Source organism: Ruditapes philippinarum, unplaced genomic scaffold (assembly GCF_026571515.1).
Source record: "Ruditapes philippinarum isolate M1 unplaced genomic scaffold, ASM2657151v2 ctg30_1_1_1_1, whole genome shotgun sequence".
NCBI lineage: Eukaryota > Metazoa > Mollusca > Bivalvia > Venerida > Veneridae > Ruditapes > Ruditapes philippinarum.
The window spans coordinates 235190-260762 of record NW_026851624.1 but is presented as its reverse complement, the minus strand read 5'-3'; the positions used below and the strand labels follow the sequence as shown (position 1 = coordinate 260762).

Sequence of the window (25573 nt, the reverse complement as noted above, 5' to 3'; positions counted from 1 at the left end):
TGTATAAATACTAATTAAACCTGAACTATAACCTTTTTTTAATGGATGCTCGAAACAAAATATGAAATGTTTATGCGAGTATGATTAAATTAAAAGCTTTATAATATAAGCCGTAAGTTTCGAAGTTTCCCTTTGCAAAGGGTTTCACTATTATTGCAAAAGAATCTATTCATTTATCAAAATAGATAATTTAAAAGTTTTGTTTCTGTATGATCCTGTTTAACAATTCATTTGTTCGTTTGCTTTAGGTTATCTGAGTATAATTTTATAAGAAAACACTTATGGTTATATCATGGCTGACATTTTTTACTGTTTAAATTGATACAATCATACACATTATATCTTCAACGTCTACGTATTCAAATAAATTCATTTTAAGCAGATTTAAAGTTAAAGAGTGTAAAGTCTTCTATAGTGTTTGTTATGCACATTTAGCAAAGGCAAAGGGAAATATGAATACATAAAACTCATGCTTTCTATGTTGTTCGTATACGGTAAATTCACAAAAATAAAACATAGAAAACACGGATTTTGACTTATCCGTTGTCAAATGTAATAATATATCTTCATTTCATTCATTACACACTACACACTGAGAAACAAAAATGACGTTTTTATAAAAATCATAACTTACATGAGTTGGCATTTATGGATTTAATCTCAAAAGTCTTCTGAAAAAGAAAACAGGGGAATAAACATAACATTTGAAGTACCGAGACCATAATCATATAGCGAATTGTATGAACAAAGTTATTAATGCTTTTAAGGTTAATAAAGTACAGTGCATAATAAATGTTGTGTCTTATATAACGTTGTCAATCATACAGTTAAGCCTTATTTGTCTGTTATCTATTTCCTTTCTCTTATGCTTCTTATGCTTCAGTGCTGACGATATAAAATTCATTCTTTCCAATTATGCGAGCTAAGGTTCCATTATTGATCAAAAGTATATTATCAGACAAGCCGTTAGACATTGCCAAATATTCACAGATAGTAATTGCATTTCTATGGAAATTGTAGACTTTACAATAACTTACGTTGCATAGAAAACGATAAATAGATATAACAAGAGTCAAGTAAACACTGAGCAAATGATAAAGGTTTAACATAAAATATTTTTCTACAAGGTAGACATTTTTTAAATATATCATTTAACACAAAGGCAAAAGTAATTCAAGACACAAAGATATTCAGGCTTTTTTTTAATTAAGATTCAAATTTCGTTTTTCAAATTATATAACATAGATATTCAAAAACATCTTTGCAAAATTTTATTATCAAAAGTTTGAAATTATTTTTAACATTATTTTCTACAAGGATAAATATTTTTAAATACATTAAAACAAATGAACCGAAAAGAACATCGGATATAGGCGGGACTTATAACTAAGACGGATGAGGCTAAGGAGAACGAATTGAGAATTCAAATACAAATTACATCACACCTGCGATGACGTGTTAAAGTGTCCTATTTTCCAAAATTTGAATAATTATATATGTTGAACTACTTTAAATAGTCAATAACCTTTCCCAAAATACTAGTCTGATCGAAATCCTTCCTCTAAAACTCTAACTTTGTCACTATCAGTTATTGTGCGAACATTTAATACCTTACATTGGCATAGAATTGCAAATTGTTTTTTAACGGCAAAGCACTTATATAACATGTCAAACGCAGACTTTGTCAGTTTATGAGTAGAACAATTTAGTGATTGCGTATAAATAAAATATTCAGTGTTGCAAATACATTCTCTGCTTTTTGAACAGGATTGATTTGCATTTTATATATTGTGTCACGGAAACAATTTGGTTGTTCTCATGTTATCGGAACAAATATTGAAAGAAAAGTTATTGATAATCATCCGAAATGTAATTTCCACAAACGTTTTTATTAATTCATTCATTCATTTATTTATTTATCTATTTATTTTATTTTAAATGTCAGAATTTGTAATTATAGCATTACATTTCAAAACAAAATGATACGCTACCTCATGTTCACATTTTTGCATGTTATGAAATGTTATAAGTTGTAGCTTTTATCAATAAAATTCTCATCAACATATGTAACATGCGTAACATATATCGATATAATCATCATCTATATTTATTGTATTTATTTCAAAAACATAACTACTTTAAAAAATTGGATCGCTATCATAAAATGTAATTTAACATTTGTATAAATCGAATGTTTATTTTATTATTATTGATAATTAAGAGAATCTGTATTCAATTGAAGAATTTACTACTTTATTTGAATGAATTATGAAATTCGGGTTTGAGTATTTTGGGTAGCTTCTACAAAATGAATGATGTTATAATATATTTATTTGTTTTCACTATCGAGTATGAAGTCCTGTTTTGATTTTACTTGCTGAGGGTGTGAAACATTTAAATAAAATACAAAGATATACATGTAAAAATATAATCCTGTGTTAGGTAATTACAGGCACATTATGCGGTTGATATGTCATAGCCATGTCATTTTGGTTTGTTATATTATTTCGATGCATACACGACGTACTACAACTGTCTATGTGTGCTTAAACAAGATTTCTTTGTTTTGAACAATATTTGAAGCTGCATATATTCTAAGAAGAAATCATTCTATCATTTTTCGCTATTAAAATAGATTTTCTGAATTTCGATTCAGAGACAATCTTAATGTTGCTTTCTAATTAACGCGCCGTGCACCCAATAACGAACTAAAACGAATTTTGTTTCGCCAGCTTTTCACTTGCAGATATTGAAAAGAAAGCTTGACAGGCGGCACTTCATATTGATTGAGATCTTTTATTGTGTATAGATCTTTTTTCCAATTTGACAGATTAGGTAACATATTTGACAAGTGCCATTGAAACCAGCTATTAAATAAATGCAAGGAATTGGTCGGAGCATGCAACAGTGATACGGTTACTTGAGTCATACTTTTATATACTCCTGAATTATAAAAAAAAGGTTTTCTATTTATTCCATGGGAGGAAAGTATAGTTTCTATATCTCTATCATTTTTTCTTGTCTTTGTGTCTATAAAAAGCGATTAAGATTAGTAAAAACGAAATATCTGTATATATATCCTCAAGAGTTGTGCAAACGAAAATATATAGGTATTAGAAAATGTTCATGAGACATATTCCAACGTGAATATCTCGGATAAAGCAAAGGAGATATTTTTGCTAATCATCATTTTTTCTTTTAGTAACAAGTGCAATATAATTGACACGACTTAGCTGCGACAATACTAATGGCAACAATACCTATTAGATAATCGCTTACAAGAAAATTTACTCAAATTTACTGTATTCCGTAAACCAGTAATATGAGAATCATTAATCGGCTTATTGCTGCATATACAATCAAGTGAGATGATTGGATTTAACGGATGTTCCCCCATCGGGAAATTTCATGATATTTGGTCATTTTGAGCATAAATAAATCTGCATTTCAAATGATCGTGAGCCAAAGAAACTAACAACCATTATACAGTCATATTAAGTTGACTGGTATTAGAAATGTCGCCTGTAAAGCTTTGTTTCAGTTCGCTCTCAGTGTAGGCTTGATCCAAAATTAAATTGTATTACCAAAACAAATCTTCAGATGGAGTTCGATTGTTTTCGGCATTACATATCAGGCTCCAGCTCAACGTATATTGTAATTAATAAACTAACTGCGGCCGTTACTTTCCTTACTGGCATTAACAAACCATAAACTATAGTAAGTAGACAACAAGTTTTGTTATTTTCTTTTGTGATACAATAAGTGACCTGTTTGACCATTTTCTTATGTAAGTAGCTTTTTTATTAAAATTGCTACAGTCGTTATCATAATTGACACTCTGTTATAATTTGTTCCGTTATTAAGTATATATACTACTTTACAATTAGTAAAGTGTACGTGTCTAAAGGTTAAGTGAAAACGTTACCTATGAAATAAGAATGATTCTTTATTTTTTACATTTGATAAGTTTTAGGTATTTCGCCATCTAAACAGCAATCCTTTCCAGAATTTGCGCATTATCACAAATTCTGCCCTTATAATAATTATTTCTATTATAAATGTTAGATAGTTGAAATGGAACGCTTAAGGTTTAACAACTGATTCGTGTCCTAATGTAGTAAAATTAGTTGATAGTTCCCAATGAACAACACACATCTTTTTATTACGAAAGTTATGGTGTCAAAAATAGTTACCAAGTTATTAAATTAGATCGGCACAAGCCTTCAATAAACGCTTAACACTGTCATCATTAGTACTTTCAAGAAATTGCTGGTTCCATTTCAATGGCATAGAATTACAAGTAATTCATTATCAGCCAGGGACTAAGATAACACGTCAAACGCAGCCATTGTCAGTTTATGACACTTCAGAAACTCTTTCTTATTTTTGTATCAATACTCAGCGTTGTAAATATCATCCTGGCAGCTTACAAGATATTGGATTACGGAACTCTTCAAATAGATCAGAAAAACAATTTTGCAGCTTTCATGCGAATTACAGTTTGTGGAATAATATTAATAAAATCATTTGGTTCTAAATTTATCGCTAGATGTAGTATTTAATGTCGTGATTATAGAAGAAGAAAAAAGTATCAACATTCAACTGACTATAAGTTTTAAATTTCACATCTTACTAAGAATTTTCTGAGTGAAAATAGGATTTGGTTGATTTTCTTTCAATTTATATATTGAGAATATTACATGGAATAGTACGAAATTCAATTGTACAAATATCTCCGAAAAGTAGAGCAATTTTCCCTTCAGTTTAATCAAGGGAAAAACCTTGTCAATACTGGAACAATCAATCAATTCGTATGTACATAATAGATTGTACAGATACCAGTGTAAGCCTCCAGCGCATGGAGACACATAGTCTGAGTAGAAGATAGATAAGTGATAACATGTCCATGTAAATCTAGTATTATCAAATATACTGCCTAGGAGTATTGAACATTTAATAACGGATCAAATTTAATGCATTTTAAAACAAAAAACATCTAATTACTATGTGCATTATCTTAGCGTTTCTGCTTGGTTACCTTAATCAATTTTATCTTCTCAGAGGATATATGACAGGAGTTTATAAGCTGCGTTTTAAATCTTTTTTTATGCCTATTATATATAGAAATACATATTTATTAATTTCTTTCGACATGTCAAACTTGTGTTAAATAATGTTTTGATGAATGATTAATAGTATGTTGGGTGTTACAAAGCTGCAAAAGTAACGTTGAATGTGCACTTATTGTAACCAAAGTAGCATTTTGACTCACATACATAATACAAATTCACTAGGATTATACAAATTCCCAACAGAGCAAACGAAGCAAAGATAGTTTATTATATGGCAAATAAGTATTTTTGAAACTGTTATACGATAACAAAATAGAAAAAAATGTAAAATAAAAATGGTAACATTTCAGAGGCATAATGACCCTTTAAAGTATTTTATATCGCAAAGCAATGTTTCTGAATAATGATGTTATTATATAACTATCTTGTTTAACAAACTCCTGGATGAACCTGGAAGCTTTGTTATGTAACAACATTTCTATTAATTCTACATTCAATGGTACCAATAATGAAAGCGGCTTTTATCTCATTTAATCTGAGCTTGTAACTGTATATCTGAATGCAGAAAACATGATATTTAAAAAAAGAAGTGTATGACGAAATAAGAGGTTTACTAACTAATACACTGCGTTGTTTTATATTAGGGTTAAGAGATATAATAAGATCAGGTTCATCTGATTCCAAGAAAACTTGATTACATTTTGAAATCAAAGACGGTGCCAGGGGACCTCTGTTGCAATTAATTCTCTACCTTTGTCATTAACGGATCATTGGTAGCGGTGTTTTGATCAAAACGGCCTCATTTACGAATGTACACGGATCTACAGGGACTTCATTTATTACCTTTATATACACAATTCCTGCAACAATGTTAGATGGTAGTTCTCTCGGAAATTGGGGATTTTGCACGTGTTTCAAATTCATTTTTACAGCTATGATATTAGAATGCATGTGTTTAATAAATGTTCCAAATAAGGCACAAATTTGGCTTATAAACTGACAAATAATCAATTATAATTCATGCAGTAACGATTTTAAAGAGAATATACCTTTACTCATATATTGATAATTTAGCCATAATAAAATACAAGACAACAAGGAAAGGTCGCGATTAATGAACGCATCCAGTGTTATAAACCAGTGTTCGGCAAAACAAACCATTTTAAGTTAAATATTTATTAGAAATATAAAGAAACTAAAACTCGAAAACGTGTAAAGCACGATAAACGGACGTCAAGTGCGTTTGTTTTCCAAAATTTTTAATGATAAAAAAGATCTTTTGTCAATGTATTATAAATGTCCCTCCGTTAATTATTTGCTTTATAAGTATACAAACACAGTAGTATGTCAATACCCTAGGGTTGATGTCTGGTATATATGTTAACACTTTTAACTGAAACATTATTGTCTTCTATAAACAAAGACACAGTGTCAATGTTCAAATGCTGATAAAACAAATAAAGATCATTTAAATTGTCCTGGGTTGGTTTATGATAAAGTATGTTTAGATCGGTACTTAGGGGCTTGCACGGTCGCTAAAATTGACAAATACTGTTTATAAGCATCTCAATCAAACCGAACCTGCAACATTTTAAAAAAGATTTCGGCGTTCTAAATGGTTCCTGTCTTTGAACATGCTGATTATTACACGACGTCTCGTGAAGAAAACATACTTTTTAAATGTTTAGATATACTTAATATATTATTACAATATTTATGCCTTTCTTTTAATGCTGTTGTTATATAATTATGATACATCCTTCATTTTTGTATTCAATGATGTTTGACTTCAATCAGTAGATGTATACGTGTTCGTATAAGTACAAATTATCACAAATTACAATCTTACTTAAAAAAAAATGTTGAAATTGAAACAACTAGATTTTGTATAAAGCATAGATGCAACATTTCTTTTAAGGATAAAACATATGGATTAGGATATAATGGTTTCCTAAATATTGTACCTTTAACGCATTTGTATATCTAGTATGATAAAATGGGAAACGATAATTAGCTTACAGAAGTGAATAGAATGAAGGGAGATGATGGGACATAATGGATTTCACATCCCATGGGATAATTTCATAATGTCCCGACATTCTTAGCTTAAACACAAATAGTTGTCTGTCAAATGGAGTTAGTAGCTGTTACGTACAAATAACTGGTACTTTCAGACAGTTTTGTTACGTTGAGAACTCCAAATTTCGTTCTATAACTCAATTTGTCCCAGTCGTATTATATCACCCAAAAGCTTAATATATAAAATAGAAACTACGAAAAGAATGACACTACACTTACAGTTTTGGCCGTTGATGAAAGGGAAAACATCTGATATCTAAAATTAGATACAATCCGCCCACAAGTCTCATTATGATTATAGATTTATCCTGCCAGAATCCATCTATTTAATTAATGTTACTTTTTGCAGTGCACGACGACATATGGGTTAATTTTAAATTAGTTAATTACAATCAAATTTACATGAATACAAAAAAGCATTAAAACATAAATATAATTACAATTCAATGGCATTATTTATATTCTTTTAACATACAGAGTAATGTTTTAATTCACGTGCAAAGGTGTTAATAATAAAAACGGGATCAAATACCTGAAACATTATGTTTTAAACTCTGATCAAAGTGATTAAAGTCACCTTTCCAATTTTAAACAGAGGAATTCGCATTGCAAAAGAGTCTTGTCCCCGTATGTATATAATTCAGTTCATACACAATATTCACGTGACAAAACAGAGACATTTTATATGGTCACTCTCTCATAACTTGACCATAAGATTGTCGAAATAATATAATTTTACTGTTGATAAGCATTATCAAAAATAATACGATATGGTAGACTTGTATACCCTTTTCTAAAATATGAAGTGATATGGCGAACACCAATGAATGATTAATAAATCTACCGAGACCGAAAACTTAAACTCTACCAATATCAGTTTTTCTGTAAACGTTCTTATACTTAACAGTGTCATAGAATGGAATTGCAAATTATACATTATCGGCAGGGGACTTAAATAACTTGTCAAACGCAGGCTTTGTCAATTTATGACTGCTAGAAATGCTTGCCGATTGAGTATCATTATTATTCAGTGATGTAAATATGATTTAAGAATTCTGAACGAGATTGTTCACTGGAATTCATAATTAAGGTCACGAAAACAATTTATTTGGCTGCTTTTACTTTAAGTTAAAATATTACATTTAGGGACCGAGTTTCGAAAAAAAAATATTTGCCAGTATTTAGACACATTTCTGGTTTCGGTATTTTATGTACTTTACAATGTTAAAATTATTCAAAAGCCGCTTTACTTTGAGGTACGTCATTGTAGGCAGATTTGTGATTAGTTCGATATATCCATATTTTATTTCCTTTATTGGACCATTTCAATGCATATTAAGTCTACAATTGTCTTACTACGTTTTAACAAGCTTTCTTTGTTTTTAACTGTATTACTTGCAGCCAATATTCTAGAAAGAAAGAGACAATTTCTCTATTAATATAAATTTTCTGATTGTTGTTTTGCTATACACAGAGATGGTCTTATCCTTCTTTTCTTATTACACCGCCGTGCATCCAATTACGAACTAAAAAGTATCATGTTCCGCCAGCTTTTCACTTGCGGACATTTGTGAAGCTTGACGGACTGTACTTCATATTGATTGAGATCTTTTATATTGTAAAAATCTTTTTTTCCAGTTTGACAGATTAGGTAACATATTTGACAAGCTCCATTGAAAACATCAAATGAATAAATGTTAGGAACTGATCGGAGCTTATAAGGATAATAAGGTTGCTTAAGACGTACTTTTGAATACTAATAAGTTCTAGAAATAGTTTCCTATTTGTTCCATGAAAGGAAAGTATTGTTGTTATATCTGTATCGGTATTTTCCCCTTGTCCTTGCTTCCCTGAAGCAGTTAAATGTAGTAAAAAAATAAAGAAAATTTTATATATATCATCCAGAGTAGTGAAAACAAATCAAAATAAGTTCAGGAGATTTGGCTGAAGTCTTTTAACAGGCATAACTCAAAGTGCATATCTTTGATCAGGCAAGCAACAAATGTCTTGGACATATCTTGTTCTAATTATCATCTTCAACGACTAGTACAAAAAAGGGACATAACATAGCTGGCTGAGATAATATTAAAACGACAATACTAATGAGCTAATCTCTTACAAGAAAATGTACCTTTATCGTTTACTTAAAAATACAATCAAGTGAGATGATTGAATTCAGCGGATTGTCCCTCTCATCGGGTAATTCCATGATATTCAATCGTTTTGAGAATATTTAATCTGCATTTTAAATGACCGTATAAACCATGATACAGATTAACTCGGCTTATTTTTTTTGTTCTGGTTATAAAAGGAAAACAAACTGACACTAATGTAGACTGAAAGTATTCTTTTGTTTTAGGGTCACCCTGAATTAATTTTTATCTAAAGAAAAGCTCTAGATGTAGCTCATATTTTTCTTGATTGCTTTGAATACACCAGGCTTCAGTTTAGTATAAAATGACGGTATGACTATCTTATCTAGCTATCTGTTCGCCCTCCTCTCATCTGCCCCGTTATTTGCACTTTCTCAATTGCTCCACAGATCATTTTCAATGGTATGGTATTGAGCAATATTGTATTAGAAGGTGTTGCATACTATGATGGCGTCTCGTCTGCTAAGGTTACTACTAATCAACAAGTCTTGCACTTTCGTTGTTATCATAGAATAACTGACCCGTTTTAACTTTATTTTTTATGTATAACTTTATTTTCTTATGTAACTTACTATTTATTTAAAATGCTACAACTTGATAACTTTTGTAATAATAATGTTATGATATATTATTCAAATGCATTAGCAGCAAATTCTCTTGAATGTCGTTGGACTAAGCGGGAGATTGTCTTTGTTAAACGTTGAACTGTAAGGTATTGTGTCGACTGTCAAATAAGCTTGTGGAGCTAATACTTTGGTTGATTTTAAAAGGGGTTTTTAGATTTCGAATGTGTCTTCATCTTACTAACTTTTCAATTGCTGTTTTGTCATATCTGTAGAAAAGCATATTTATATATTAGATAGGACAATAGAAAACAGCTTCTGCGCATTTGTACTAATAAAAACTCAGTGGACAACAGTTAAACTGTTATGCAACATGAAGTACAAAGAAGTACATAGAAGTAGTAAATAACAAATTAATAACATCCATATCCTCTTCCAGACACAAAGACAATTAATTTCTATAAATATCGGAAAAAAAGTTTCAAAAATAACCTCGACGGATGAATACCTCAGATGACATGGTAATTAAAGTGATAGCTGTCCGACTTTTATGCAGGATTAATTCAGTTTTAGGGACTTTTTGATTGCCCATAACATAAAGTATAACGTTACCAACGGTTTGTTCATAATGAGTGTGTCGACTGCATTTGTCAAATGATCACGTTATTAGTATTATATCCCACTGAGAAAATGTCTATAATAATCAAATGATGTTTGCAAGTCAGAAATGTGATGTAAAAATTTTTTTTATAAAATTTAATTTGGCAAAGTGGATACAAAGTGATAAGGAACAAAGCGAATAAGGAATAAGGTCACGAAATAAAATTAAGGATTTATTTACTTAAGGTACAATATGACAATATGTAGAGAAACTGACATCAGTAATTTAACTTAACCTGACAAAAGCAATATTAGTAAAGACTGGTCATGTTGAGGAAATTAAGAGTAATGCAAACAATTACGAATATCAATTAATATCAGAAGCTTTAAATACTTATTGTCTGCTGAAATACGTATTGTAAAGCCTGCATTTATATATGCATTTTTTATGGAAATTGGAAAGTAGTATCAACCCTTCCGTTTATAATTCAGCTATATCAGAATTGTTACAGGGACAGTATGATATACGCACTCTATAAATCAAGAGTATTCAAAGTAGTTTTGCATAATTATTTTGATGGTATTTTAAGGGTTTCCGTACAGGTTATAAATTGTTTCAGGGATGTGTAGGTAAAAAAATCTCAGTTGTTTTGTTACTCGTACCGCCGTTTCCTTCGAATTGATTTCTTAACGAAGGAATTGATAGAAACAATTATAAATCTCATCAATGCCTCATTACAGAAATGGACTGTAAACATTAGATAAATTCAATATATACGTCAGAAAACAATAAATTAATAAAAACACATACAAGTAAAAACCATAACTTACGAAAAGAACACATCATGACAATCTTATAAGACATGTAATACTTGATAGGTACCAATCGATATTTTACATGTTTCATTATTTTAAATACCGTAAGGTTTTCAACTTGTATCTTGCATTTCACTGAATGAAGTAGTTTTTAATTATATGGTTCATTTAACGCTGCCTGTCCTTGTGACGTTTTTTCCATATTTTAGACATTTTGTTATTAAGTTCATTCAAATTACATAACGAAACTGTATCTGTGTTAATTTTAATATGCAATTTTGAATGCTTGACGAAAGCAGCACTTTCTAAAGAAGTAAGGGTGAAACAACTGATTTCCTACTGCAACAGATATGTAAACAAAGCCTTTAAACATAGGAGCTTATTAAACGGTAATGAATCATTGAAATAGTCAACATTGGTGCAAAACATCCGGCTTTAAGATTTTCCAAGAGAAATGGGGTTGGTTTTATTGCTCAGATGTTTACGCAATTTGTTTTAACCTTGCTACATGTTTATCATAGAAGCGTTCTTCTGATGTTGTCAACAAGTTTTGTTTGTTGTAACCTTCAATAATAAGAAGTACCTAATTCAAAGGATATTTGTCTGTAAATGAACATTAATATGCCAATTATATAAATATATTAATGCGTTTATATTTATTGACTACGCAATAGTACTGTTGTATAAATACTAATTAAGTGCAAAAACACTACCTCAGTCTTTGAAAGGGAAACAAATCTTTCATCTGATGAACTTTTTATTATAGCAGTTATGAAATGTTTCATCCTGAAATGGTTTTATTTGTTCAACTAAATAATATCATAATGTATAGTTTCGTTTTGATCTAATAATGAAAAGGAACCCAATTTATGTTTATGTCGAATAAAAAAATATCCGAATATTTAACTGTTCATTTCATGGATGCTTGTCAAGTCGAAACAAATTAAATGAAATGTGTAGGGGAGTATGAATAAATTAAAAAGCAATATAATATAGCGAACTATATACACAAACGCTGTTAAGGATTAGAAAGGACAGTGTATTATAAGTGTGGTGTCTTATGTACGCAATTAATCATACAGTACAGCCTTATTTCTCTTGTATCTATTAACTTTCTATTATGCTCCAGTGCTGACTATATAAAATTCATTTTTTTCCAATTATACGAGCTTAAGTTCCATTATTGATCTACAGTATATTATCTGAAAAGCCGTGAGACATTGCCAAATATTCACCAATAATAATTGCATTTCTATGAAAATTGTAGACTGTACAATAACTTTCGTTGAATATAAAACAAGTACACAAGAGTCAAGTGAACAATGAGTAAATGATAAGGGTTTAACAAAAACAACAAATTGAATGTAGACAATTTTGAAATCTATCATTTAACCAAAATTCACAAGATTCAGGCCTTTTTAAAAAACAAAACTTATTTATACAAATAAACCAAAATGGAACATAGCACATTGAACTACATTAAATGGTCAAGTACCTTCCCTGAAGTACAAGATCGAACTCATTCCCCTGAATCTCTAACTTTGTCAAAATCAGTTACTGTGTGAAAGTTCTTACAGTGGTACAGAATTGCAAATTATTCAGTTTCGACAAGGGACTTAAATTACATGACAAACGCAGACACTAAAAATTCTAACTGATTGCGTATAAATATTCAGTGTTACAAATATATTTTCAGCGTTTTATTGAGAGTGTTAGCTGTATCTGATACATTGGGTCACGGAAACAACTTGGTTGCGCTCATGTCAACAATAATTTCGGGACGAGATAGTGAAAGAAGAATTATTAGATCGTACGTTAATCTTTCGTACGTGATTGTCACAAACGTTTTTATTTTAACTATTTTTTTTTTAAAAAATTGGTAAAAATGTAAAATTCTGTCACTTTAGCATTACATTTCTTACACACATGATGTGCTACTGCAGGTTCAATTTTTTAGCATTTTTTCATTCGTTTGAAATGTTAAAAGTTGTAGCTTTTATCAATAGAAAAGTCATCAAAATATGTAAAACATACAATATATGGTAAATAATTATGATATGATCTTTATTTAAATTATAATTATTTCGATAACATGACTTCTTAAGTACATTGGATTGCTATCATAAAGTTAACCTGAACATTTTAGATTTTTATTTCATGTTATTGATAATTTACAGAATATTATGTTCATAATATGTTTACTTATTTGTTTTCACTTAATATCAAGAAGTTCTATTTTGTTTTTACTTGCAGCGGGTGGTTAACATTAAAAGTAAGGTACAAATATAGGTATTAATTAATAAACAAACAAACAAACATATAACTCTATATATATCAAGTAATTGTCTGCAAAATATGCACTTGATATGACATATCCATGTCTTTTTCATCTTATAATATTATATCGATGCATATAAGTACTACAACTGTCTGGGTATTCTTTAACAAGCTTTCTTTGTTTTCGTTTCTGTATTTAAAGCAGTCAATATTCTAGGAATCGATTTTTCTCCTTTTCAAAAATATTTCCTGATTTGCCATTACCACACACAGAGACGATCTTAACCTTTTTTCTTATTACATCGCCGTGCATCCAATTACGAACTAAACGTATTATGTTCCGTCAGCTTTTCACTTGCAGATTTTGAAAAGAAGGCATATGTAAATCTTGACAGACGGCACTTCAAATTGATTGAGATCGTTTATTGTGTAAAGATCTTTTATGTTCGTAGTTTGACAGATTATGTTTAGACGTTCTTTGTTATACTCATAAGTTATAAAAGAAGTTTTCTATTTGTTCCTTCAAAGGAAATAATTGTTGCCATTTCTCTATCATTTTTTTTTAAATTTTATTTCTTCAACAACTAGTGCAATAAAAATGATACAACTTAGCTTTATTATAGTAATGTCAACAGTACTAACAGCGACAATACTAATAAGATAATCGCTTACAAGAAAATGTACTTAAATTAATCGTATTCTGTAAGTTAATAATATAAATGTCAGTAATCGGTTTATTGCTGCAAATACAATCAAGTGAGATGATTGGATTAAACGGATTTTCTCTCCCATCGGGAAATTTCATAATATTCGGTCATTGAGCATATAAATTAATCTGCATTACGAATGATCGTGCGCCAAAGAAACTAACAATCATTATACATATTCAGTTTACTGGTATTTCCGGAGCTTATTCCTGTAAGAATGGAAGATAAAGAAGGACTGTACTGTTGCCTTAAACGCTTTGCTCCAGTCCATTCTCAGTGTTGTTATACCAAATTAAACTATATCACCAAAAAGCTCCAGATTTAGATCTTTGTTTTTTATATGGCATTTTTATGTAATTAATTAACTCGCCACCTGTCCGTCCTTTTTTTTCCTACCCCATTTTTGCATTGTCTCTGTTTGGTGCACCACTGGCTTAATTCCTGATAATTCAATGAGGCTGGATGTTGTCGGGCTGCGTGTTACTTTTGTTATTAATTTTAACAACGCATAAACTAGGAATGCTAGACAACAAGTCCTGTAATTCCTTTTGTGATAGAATAATGACCATTTTCTTATGTAAGTACAAAGTATCTATTTATTGCAATTGCAACAATCCTTATCATTGTTGACTCTTTGTTCATTTTGCCTGTTATTATATCTCTTTCTTTGTCTTCATCATCTTTCTAACTTTTCAATTGATGCTTAGCCAAACATGTAGAAAGCCATATAATATAGTAGAAAGGACAGTATGTAGGAAATCACTTTTGCGTTTTTGTACTTATAAACACCCAATGGACAACAGTTTCTATATTAACTTTGAAGGAACACAAAAATAGTGAAGAACACCCTTATTATATCCCTATCATCTTTCAGACACAATGCCAATTAATTTCTATTAATATCAAAAACATTGTAACAGGAAATATCCTCGACAAATAAAGACGTCGGATGACATTGTAATTAAAATGTGTTAGCTGAGACACTTTTATGTCGGATTAATTAAGTTTTAGGAACCATAACCTAAAGTATTACGTTACCAACGCTTTATTGAGAACGAGTGTGCCGACTGCACATGTCAAATGATCACGTAATAAGTATTATATCCCCCCTGAGAAAATGTCTTTAATAGTCAGATAAAGTGTGCTAGTCAGCAGAAATGTGATAACAAATTGTTTATTTATGTATTTGTTTATTATTTGTTTATTGTACATATTTATTCAGTTATTATTATGTTTTATAAAATTTAATCCAGCAAACACAATGTTATAGAACAGGAAGAACCAGGAATAAAGTAATAATAAATCAAAACTACGGATATATTTACATATGCAGTATGACAATATTTAGATGAATGGACACCAGTAATTAGAACAATATGGTAAACAAGATCAACAAGGAAAGGCGGCGTTTAATGAACGCATCACCCACTCGACCCAGTAACAAGAACAAGTGGCAAGGAGCCGAGGAGGACCCCAAACAAAAACAGGACAGGGCGCACGGCAGAGCACGGACAGGCTAATCATTTAAATGATACTTAAAAAGATTAAATAATAACCGACAAGAAAATTAATGAAAACAAATAACCGATTGATTTATTAACCCACAAAGTAAAGGGGCACAGGGAAGGTGATACGTGATTAGGGGAAAAGAGGGTCAAAATGAGAAAGAAATCAAGTGGCAAAAGGGAAAATATTATCGAAGATGTAAACAACAAGGGACACAAACAAAAGTGTCATCAAAACGGTATGAAACAACAAAGACATACATCTGAGGAACACAGAGGGCGCCGCCTTAAAACGGTCAGCAGCATTAGTACTGCTGAGGACTCAAACAAAAGCACTGTAAAGTAAAGACATTTAAAGAGTTTTTGTTTCGTTGCCTCAGAATGTGTTGTCCACCAAACCAATCTGATAAAATAAACTAAGGAAGACATATCACTGTCAATAAAACAACATGCACCTTCTACAATTTAAAAGCGCACTTGAAAACTTAAGAAACCTTATCAACTCAAAGTTCTATTGGAAAGTAAAGACTTTCTTCAGTTTATAGATCAGATTTGCTACATGGTTACACGAACAGTGTTATACACAAAAAAAGCTATAAATCAAGAGGATTGAGCAGATAATTTGAAGTAGTTTCGCATGATAATTTTGGATGGCATTTCAAGGGGTTTCATCCGATTCAGATAATAAATATTTTCATGGTATTGTGGTTAAAGATAATTTAAATTGTTTCTCATATCTTGCAATCGCACCTTCTTCACTCATTGAAAATTGAAAGAACTGGATGAAAAAAAAAATCAACCCATGCCTCTTCATGACAAATAGGCGGTAAACATTAAATCAAATCAATATGTACCTGTCACATACAAAGGTTAGTGCAAGAGACATGTATTTTAGGAAGGTATCAGTACCAATATGTTCAGATACCAATGGCTATGAACGATGAAGCGATAAAGTAAGAAAATATGTGATTCCAAGTATATGTTGTTAAGGGGTGATATCCTAGAAAAAAAAACAAATTGTTATTTTAAATTAATAATATTGTTAACGATACCCATTTAAACAGTGTGAACGAAACCTATTCAAACACTATCAAAACAAACATCAAGAACACATACAGGAAATCGTTTTATCTGTTATCTAAAGAGGAAATAAACAAATCATGCCATACTCCACAGAAACCAATCGAAACGTGAAATGTTTTGTTATTTATTAAAATAGATAAATACAGAATCCCTAAAGAAAGCCCAACACGGCAAAATTGAAAATGTTGCAGGCTCGGTTTGATTGAGCCTGTTCATGGACGGTACTGGAAAGTGCAAGTTACCGTCCACGCCCCCTAGCACCGGCTTAAGCAGAATTCAACATTTAAACGTGAAATAGTAAAATTTTGAATTTAGAAACATCCGCAGATGTGTTCATACGGCGGTTATCATGGAACCTTCAATGTGACACTTCCGTGCCATTCCATGAAAAGCGGCGTATGGTCCCCTAGTAATAAAAAGCGTGTGCCTTAAACGAGAAAACAATGGCCTAAATACCCTTAGGCTTTTATCTTTTAATTATCTTGCATTTCACTGAATGAGTCAATTTAAAATATCTTGTTTAGAAATTTTTCATGGAATTCTTTTAAATTACGTCATGAGAATGCATTTGTGATAAATTCAATGCAACTTTGAATGCTTGACGAAAGCAGCAATTAAGAAATAAGTAATGGTGGAAATTGCTGCTGAAACTGATTTCCTATGGCAAAAGATATGTAAACAAAGCCTATAAATAAAGGAGCTAATTAAATTGTAATGGATCAATTAAGTAGTCAGCATTTGTGCAAAACATCCGGACTTTGTTTTTACAGAGAGAAAAGGGGCTGGTTTTATGACCCAGCTGTTAATGCAATCTGTCTTGACTTCCTTCATACATAGTTTTTAAAGAAGTATTTATTTTCATGTTGGCAACGTGATATTCAATAATATGTAGTATCTTATTCAAAGGGGTTCTCTCTAAATGAACATTACAATGCATATTTATTAATTATACATAAATGCGTTTATATCTATTAACTACACAAAATAATAAACGTGTGTATAAATACGCATAAAAATCATCACCATAGCCGTTGAAAGGAAAAAAATCTTTCATCTCATAAATTTTCTATTACAGCAGATATCCTGAAAAACATATATTTGTTCAACGAAAAGAATTCCTATAGTATATTTTCGTTTGATCCTGAGATGGAAATGTACGCGGAAAATATTAAATGTAGCAAAGTAAGAATTGGATATTTTGTATATGGTAGTTTCCTTTCATTTTTGCTTCTCAAACTAAATCCAACTTATAAAATGTTTAAAAAACACTGAAACAAATACGATATACTTTCTATAAGTTTGACATTTATTAAGGACAACATTTCTTCGAACCCAAAGAGTGGCATGCTGTGTAATAAGTTAACTTTTATGATTCTCCTGCCGGACGTTTACATACAAAGAACATTATAAATATGCAAGAACTACCACAATATTACTTTAAAGTTTGTATCTTATCTTGCTTCCTTTTCTTTATTTTGTTGAAATCAACCTCCTCCTTATTTATTGTTTAAATAACATATAATATGACTAACACGTTCATATATTTACAGTAAAGACAAAACATGTTCAATATCATTAATAAAGGAAGTCAATTCCTCGATATAAGTGGCGGCATGGCCGAGTGGTTAACGCGTCGGACTAGTAATCTCATGATCGCTAGCCGCATGGGTTCAAACCCCGTCAGGGGCAAGTCGTTGTTTCGTGGAGAAACAAGAACCTTTACAATCATTGCTCAGTACTGGTTGGTTCCAGGAACGGATTCGTAAGTGTGTCTATAAGCTTATAGCTTCCTACACAATCGAACTAAAATAAATTCTGTATAATTTAAAACCAATTCCTCGATATACAAAAGCAAAAAAATATATGTAATCTATAATAAGACACAAGTTTGATTTGCCAATTTAAAATATTTTTTGTGAATTTTAAAAACCACTATAATGTGACGAACACTAAATCTTAAGAAATTCCTTCCTAATCGATGAGTTGATGTGTCGTATGTTGTTTAATATCATGGCTAAAGTAAATAGGAAATGACCACAGGATATTCTGCAAACGCTCATTTACAATATCAAATTATCGATTACAAGACAAAGAAAGTATTCGGTATGTCAGTCATCTCGAGTCAGATGCCAACATGTAATTGCAGTTTCAGAAAGCAAATAAGCTAGTCGATCACGAAAGATATATAAATTTGTCCAACAAATATGCAGTTTGTCGTTTTATGATACAATTAACAATTTTATTCTCCATTTGCATATGGGGAGTTTGACTTAATGTTTAAGAAGTACACACATATATGAATATCAAGGCTGATAAGTTTTTTTAACTGTTTGAATAGGAAATAATTTAAACTGCATTTTTGTTAGCAAAAAATTACGTATTACAATCAATGCTTCTTTTAAGTGCATGCATTATTATAGTTTAAGATTGTAAATTATTATAAGTTGTTTGCTTTAAGGCATAAGCACCAATAATTAAGATATATTAAACATTGATTTCTTACTATGAATGATTAATATCAATGTACTTTAATGTCCGTGTTTATATGGGTAAATTAGTAATTTTAAAGTGTGTAGCGAGAACAGCAATATATTTAAAATATGTTATAACAGTATTACTGAAACAATAACCATGAATGGTATAACTTTCATTACTTACATGTGTTTTCATTCTTGTGTTTAATCCCGCAATTTCATCTGAAAAGAGAAAAGGAATATAAAAATAACACTTGAAAAACGACAATTATCGTATTGTAAATTGTATACAAATGAAGGTTATATTCTATTTATAAAGATAAGGAAGGAGTGTGCAATAATATATTTATCCTGTAAATCATAAAGTACAGCTTTATTGCTCTAATACGTGTATATATAAACTCTAGTGCTGACTATATAAAATTCATTCTTTCCAATTATGCGAGCTAAAGTTCCATTATTGATCGGCAGTATATTATCAGACAAGACGTGAGACATCGCCAAAAATTCACAAAGAATAATTACATATCTATACAATTATTTCCGATGCATATTAAAAAGTTAAATAGATAAAACAAGAGTGGAGCAAACAATGAGTAAAGTCTAAAAGTATCACAAATACTACCTTTCAATGATAAAAAAATATCATTAAATTATTCGACACGCACATAAGTTCAGGCTATTGAAACATTACAAATAAATTTTGAAGGATGTGATATGAAAACACAATAACATCTTGTTTTAATATTCAATTTCTCCAATGATTTTAATAAAGAAAAGCATTAAATTAAAGCATGTTTAGGTAGTTAACAAAATTTCATAATTGCTTCACTAATCTGTTTGTAACTAAAATCAGAAACTCTTTAAATGTTTGTAAACGAGAGTTCGTCTCAGGACTTTCACATTTAACGAATTATAGCTATATTTGTTACCTCAGGCAAATTAATGACAAAAATATCAAAACTATCTTTTGTACTCGAATCACGCTGATATGACATTTGTAAAAGTTCCAGCATGGATTTCTGTAAATATTCTATATATTTTGGGTTTGAAGTTTAAATATACCTATATATGTTTAACGAAATTTAGACGCCGGCAGAATCACTGAGTAGTTTTAAAACAAGTCATGCGACTTGAACAAACCATGGAAGTTACAATTACAGATATTGTGGCTATAGTATGATTGAAACAAACATAAATCATTCATTTGACGGTTCTTAATAGTTTCCAGAGTTCACTGTGACTAGACTTGTGAAATCTTATCGCTCTAACCTGACCCGCGTGGGTCAGGTTAGGAAACCACCCTTTTTTTATTTATAAGGAGTAAAGTTTTGTTCCTGTGACTGCCTAGTGTATTCATTTTGAGAACATTTACAGATAAATGAATGAAAAATTCAAAACGAAGAAATGAAAATTTTGCATGTGTCTCCCTTTAACTAGTACTTTGAATAATGTTATTGTCTAAATTTAAAGATGTCAATGATGACATTTATATTTTCTTAGCAGACTTTTATTCGATTTTGGGCTGTGTGCATTGATGTTGTCCTTTCTTGTTTATCATTGTTTTTTATTCTGATAATAATAAAATTTATATACACATTTACATGTACTCCTTGTTAACTATGTTTAATCATGTATATCTACCCACTAGATTATTCTTAGACTAAATGGTAGCCGTTGAACTAATTATATGCGTTGTAACTTGTTTGTATAAAGCAAGAAGGAAATGTAACATAGAGAAACGCTTGACATAGATCAGGAAGTATGTTATGCAATGCATGGTGTTCCTTTCTTATTCAAATATTGAAATGCTGATGCATGGTTTATTATCATGTTTAACCACTTAAAAATATTGTTCCATAAGGAAATACTTCAAGCGGTAGAACTTAAGAAAATAAAGAAAGTGAATATAAGTTCAAGTGTTAACCTTATAATAAACAAATTGAGACACATAAGCCTGATTAAAAAAGACCAGCAGTCTTAGTGGTTTTTCCTCTTCATTTATAAACCGGTGATAGAGAAAGTTTGAATCCTTGGTGAAATTGGAACCTTTTAGATGCAAAAGAATGTGTGTGCCAATCAAGTAAAATATTGGTAAGACCAAAAAGAATTTCAAAATCTAAATATCAAGCACGCCTACAAAATTCAGACTTTTCCTTCAAAGCTCTCATTATCTTGTTATTGTAGAATGAATTAGAACATTACGTTATTACATGAAATCAATATCTTAATAAGGACAATAGCAGTATCATTTGAGATAACTTAATTTCCAAAGTACATTGTAATAACCTCCTTAAAAACATTGTCTCTCAATTTATGGAGAGACGATAAATTTATGTTATGCTTATTTCTTAATTGTGTAGCATTAGAGCAAAGAAAATGAAACATATTGAGTACCTTACAAGACAATTTGAAGACAAAAATGAATTTCAATCTATATTTAGTGTACAACTTGAATTGGAGTGATTGGCTATGTCCTCCATAGTTTGCATAAGGAAAGTGAACAGAAAAGTAAATTCTGAAAAAAATGCTTGAAGTAAATTTAAGAAAAGACAATTAACCCGATGAAAAATGGTTTGATAATGTTGACAAGCAAAGTAATATCTTCAATACTTATTACTTCGTCATATTTCTGACGACATCTTCAAGATAACCTAGTGAGTATAAATAGTTGTAACTCATTTTAGTATACTGGAAAGTGTTGTAAGTTAGAAAGGGCGATGTTATTGTGATTTTGCCAAAAATCCGATACTCTTTCGGAATAGTTCGATCATCTAAAAGAAAGTACTGTCACAGCTGTTACAATCAATCATTGGAGCGCATCATTGAATGTACATCTTAAGATGTTATCCTCCATCCTCCGACTCCATACTTCCTTAGTAAACTATGAATCAACAAATTTTTATACCTTAACAATGCGGCATAAACATATCTTTGTTTTATATTTCCATTGTATTCTTTGAAGACAGAAACCTCTCAAATAAGATATATCGGCATATTATCATTTTTATAAAGTTCGATAACATTTTTCCCATCGGAATTAAGTTCAATTGAAGAGGATGTGCGGGACAATTATGTTCATTTGATTTTACGCCTTTGTCATTATCGGATCATCGTTAGCAATAGTTTGGTCACGATATTGTCATTAGTGACAAAAGGCTAGTTCACATATCAGCAGCAACGATCTTTTCTTTCGCATACGTCATGTATGCCTCAAATGTATAATTCAAAGAACTCTGTTTGAACCAGACGCTCTTCAGCGTAAAAGTTATTCTGATAATCCTAATATTTTTTATTTAAAAATGTTAAATATAGTATAAACGCTATTTGTGATTGTTACTTGATTGAAATCACATTACAGTACCTATACTGAAAACAAGTTTGTAAGATTCGTAGCAAATAGACGGACACACTATAACACTGTCCGAAAATAGCAGTAGAATATTTTTAGACGGGCTTTAAAATTCAGATCCTTTATGTTATATTGAATTGTTGCGCCATATAAATGACATTGGAAATTTTTAGCAACCTTGTTTCATAAATTTTGTAATATTTGAAGTAATATAACCATCTATAGCTTTACAACTTTAAAGAACTCATCTAAAATAACATTTTCAATATTTTAACATATCTATATTATTTTAAGTTTCAACACCGCTTTCTATGTTTTGTATCTTCCATATCATTGTTTGTATTTCATATAGTCCTATGTACATGCCTTCTTAAGTATAAAGAAGAGTTTTCTTATATTAAGCAGTACATGCATTTGGTCTTAAAATTCATTTAAAATGGTTATGTTGGTTGAGAATAAAAACATGCAATGTCCTGTTCAAGGAACAACTAACATGCGGAAGCACAACATATAAGGCAATCTGTCTATTAAATGTGTGTGGTTGCATGGAAACATGATATTGCATTTGTAATTTTATTTGGCAAACAACATACATATCTCTTCAAACATGGCACATATGCGCGTTACATACGCCTTGTTGTGCAATACCGAACCTTTTAGGGTTTATCAGCTATTATTATTGCAGACAATTTTCTGAGGACGAAAATCATTCTTCTTTATTAAACTGAATTTACTTGTGTCCTGTTGCCAAATTCGGAGACAGCCTTATCTCTTTTTCATAAGATTCAAGTTTGCACCCAATTAGGTTTTGTTAACACATACTGTAACCGCAGTATTCCGCTTCATGACACTAGTGAGGTTGATGGACAGCGATCTACATATGATGAAGACAGATTATGTGGTAAGTCTTCTGTTTAAGCTTGATAGATTGAGTATAATATTGAACAAGCTCCTTTGAATTCCAAGAATAAAACACATGCATGGGTGTTTGGCTCAGCTGTGCAGCGAATATTACGTTGAACACTCTTACCTTATATAGAAAGAGGAATAAACTGTTTGGGTGGAAAATATTTCTCTTCGCATGGTTCCTTAAAGTACATTTTTCTTGACTACTTTGTAAAGTTTCCTAATGAGCGCACAAGTATGATTAAACAAGCGTGATAATGGCAATATTTTGGATCGTTGGCTTGATTGATATCGATTAAGACTGGCACAAAATGTACTATTCTAAAACTGTGATAGCTTTTATAATGAGTTGTAAATGAATAATATTACTTGGATAACATTGACAAATAATGGTCATTTGAAGTGAAGATTGACATAAATGGTCTTGGAAAGGGACAAGTTGACGAAAACAGTCTAAAGCATTATGTCTATGTTGTTTATGAAAAGTTCTTTAACCATATTCCTACGTTTAGTAAGCTTTGCTTAACAATGCAAACAAAAACTATAGGTTTGATGGTTGTTTATTAGATTGACCTTATTTTGAAAATATCTTAGCTCAAAGACCAATGTCGGTTCTATTAGCTGTAACGTATATTTCATGTCTACTGTCATTCAATACTAACATTAAGTGTGTTTTGTAATGTCGTGTTATTAATATATAGAAACAGCTTAAAGGAACTCAACTGAGGTCTAAAAGCCAAAAAAAGAATTTCCTACAAAGATCAGCTGGATCACTTAAAACTAGGCAAAATGTGAATTACAAAAATACACAAAAAAGCTATGCAACATTTTTCATTTTAGTGTAATTTTCTCACAATTAGAATAGTTATTCTGGTAAAATGGAGTGGGAGAATTATCTAAAAAATTCACAAAGGTTATTGGCTTAGACCTGCGTCAAATGAAAATTAAAAAAAAATTGGTCCAACCATGTCAAAAAGCTTAGTGGAGCCCCTTTAGTCTGTGGAAATTTAAGGCAAAATACTGTCATAAGCAAAAGTAATTTTTAGCTTTTCCATCAGCCATTTTGACATTTTTTCCGTGATAAAATTATATCTTTTACGAAAGGTCATTTACTTTACCCATTTTTACATTTTACGCATTGTTATAAAAACTTCTCCGGTGAAAAACGTGTGATAGTGTTCAATTTATCTGAAAATAGTTGATTACCTTCAAAGTATTTTGCAAAAATGTATTATAAAAATGTTTACGTAACAAGGCAGAATATGAATAAATCCATTGCTGTCATTTTGCCACAAATTTCAATTGCTACGGTAGTAAAATATTGACGTGGAAACATTTTTGCAGTCGACGATGTGGTTCATTTGAATTCTTATGACAACCCTCTGCAAGAAAATAACTTACTTCCCAAGACAGTGTCAATAATTTATTGCTTGTTTACTTTGTATTTGTCTTGAAACAGATAAACAATAGTAAGATTGATATTGCTGTAATATAATACACATTTTCCCACAGAGCGAGACACATATGTCATCGCCATTTATTGCCTAAAGCTATATGTATGTGCCTAGTGTTTGAATAAACATTAAGTGGCAGATGTGTATCAGACGAACATTTCCCGCCTTTAAAGGAACTATATTTCTAAGTACAATCTACACAAAAGTGCTATGTAGGCATTTTGTGATATTTGTAGAATGTACATTATAATTGTGCCTAATCCTAAACAAATCATACATCGTAAAATATACTAATTGTGTCTTCTTTCTTAATTTTGGTCTACACATAAATGCTTACAAACATATACTAATTGTATATTTAAATTTATTAACATATTTTATTAGTGCACATTTAGTTTAACATATGATTCATAGTGCATAAAATAAAATGGGGATTCTTACTTTCTCTATTTTATCGCCACATCAGCGTTGTTTGTGCCGTGTGGAGGCTGTAAAAAGTCGCCCCGTACATTCAATCAGAGATGTTATATTT

At 30.6% G+C, this 25573-nt stretch overlaps 1 protein-coding gene across 3 annotated transcripts in view; it reads right to left on the bottom strand.

Annotated features, from left to right (window-relative positions):
- The window catches only part of LOC132717808 (muscarinic acetylcholine receptor M2-like), a 247443-nt gene that overhangs the window by 81289 nt on the left and 140581 nt on the right, over positions 1 to 25573 (bottom strand). For 2 of the 3 annotated variants that reach the window (XM_060701406.1, XM_060701479.1), the window contains one exon: positions 19514 to 19551. The gene's annotated coding sequence lies outside the window, so the exon portion shown is untranslated. Of the gene's footprint in view, positions 1 to 634; positions 657 to 19513; positions 19552 to 25573 lie in introns of those variants that run through there. The other variant, XM_060701623.1, reaches the window with a different exon arrangement.